Source organism: Chiloscyllium plagiosum, unplaced genomic scaffold (assembly GCF_004010195.1).
Source record: "Chiloscyllium plagiosum isolate BGI_BamShark_2017 unplaced genomic scaffold, ASM401019v2 scaf_101869, whole genome shotgun sequence".
Classification (NCBI taxonomy): domain Eukaryota; kingdom Metazoa; phylum Chordata; class Chondrichthyes; order Orectolobiformes; family Hemiscylliidae; genus Chiloscyllium; species Chiloscyllium plagiosum.
The window spans coordinates 1-1,599 of NW_025163479.1; the positions used below are offsets into that span (position 1 = coordinate 1).

General features: G+C 40.4%; 1 long non-coding RNA gene across 1 annotated transcript; it reads left to right on the plus strand.

Moving 5' to 3' along the window:
- The first annotated feature begins 16 nt into the window (after positions 1-16).
- On the plus strand, positions 17-1,068 carry LOC122545194. Its single transcript, XR_006310513.1, has 3 exons — positions 17-205; positions 646-765; positions 998-1,068. It is a non-coding gene; the product is annotated as an uncharacterized LOC122545194 (long non-coding RNA).
- Positions 1,069-1,599: the final 531 nt, after the last annotated feature.

The following is a 1,599-nucleotide window of genomic DNA, read 5'->3' on the forward strand; positions in this document are numbered from 1 at the left end:
CTCTGGGCAATATCTGGGAGCAAAGCAATATCTTCCCCCTTCTATTCCTCATCCTGGGAGGGAGAGAGAAGAGGGAAGGCACTGTACACTTGTACCAACTGGCGGCGGATAGTGTGAATGCAAGTGAAGGGGTTTCAGATTCTCTCTCTCTCTCTCGAGGCTTTCTGATCCTCATGGCATTTATCAGAACTGGAACGTGAAAAGGGTCAAAGATTTGTCTAGTGTTATTGAGTTTTTAAACATTCAACGTGGTCTTCGTGGTTTTCTCACATTCGATTATAATTAATTGTTGTAATTATGTGTTGTAGCTATGTCATATACTTCCAATTATGCTGTTATTGAAGGGGACGGTAAGTGAGCATTGGACAGAGTCATAGAGATTTCCAGCATGGGAACAGACCCCTCAGTCTAACTCGTTCATGCTGACCAGTTAATCTGGATGAATCTAGTCCCATTTATCAACACTTGGCCCATATCCCTGTGAACCTTTCTTAATTCATTCACCCATCCAGATGCCTTTTAAATATTGTAATTGTACCAGCCTCCACCACTTTCACTGCAGATCATTCCATTTGGACAAAGAGAGTCCATTCATCAGTAACAATGGCAGGGAAGAAGCTCTTTCTGAATCTGTTGTGTTTCCAGATTCTGTATCTTCTGCCTGACAAAAGAAGTTGTGAGAGAGCATTAGGGGGTTGGATGAGAATTTGATGATGTTGGCAGCATTTCTCCAGCAAAGAGAAGTGGAGGTGGAGACCATGGATGGTAGGTTGACTTCCGTGATGGTCTGCGATGCGCATAAAACCTTCTGGGTATCTTATCATTCTGGACAAAGCAGTAGCCGGACTAGGTTGTTACACATCCAGATAGAACACTTTCTATAGTGCATCTGTAAAAGTTAGTGAGGGTCATTATTGACACACTGAATTGCATAAGCCTCCTGAGGAAGAAGTGTTGTTGTGCTATCCTGACTGAGTTTGCCCCTTCATTTTTCCAGATGGTGAGAACACTCAAACAACCCACCGTGGAGTTTGCATTGCTGACAGAAAGCAGTTTGTGTTCAGCAGCTTAGTCATTCACGCACTAGGTGCTGTGAGATTAAAAGTACGGACAGCCATGAGGAACTAGAGGTGTTTCCAACCAACATTCAAACTGATCAATCTAAACCTTGAAGTCTCAAACGAAATCTAGAAGTTCACTTAGGCAAAAGCTAATGGAGGCATCCTCATACAATTACCAGATATACTTGGAATCCTGAGAAGAATTCAAGTGAATCCTGGAAAGATATTGCATGTCTTGGACTATTCCCAGAAAGTGAATGAACTATCAAGATTCATATAAAGATTTGTGGGAACTATGGCAGAGAAGGAAAGAAAACTAGATTTACAATTTAATGCCATACATACTATTCTGCTAAGTTACTCCTGTTGATTAGGTTTTCACATTTTTAAACAAAAAAAAAGAGTTGTTCTTCCAGTTAATGACTGGGTTTTCAACTTCACTTCAAAATTAATAGTTTTTCTCTTCAAACTGAATGATTGATTGTAACAAAACTGCATCTCATTATTGAATTTTGAATCTGTAGGATGTGCTTGGTAA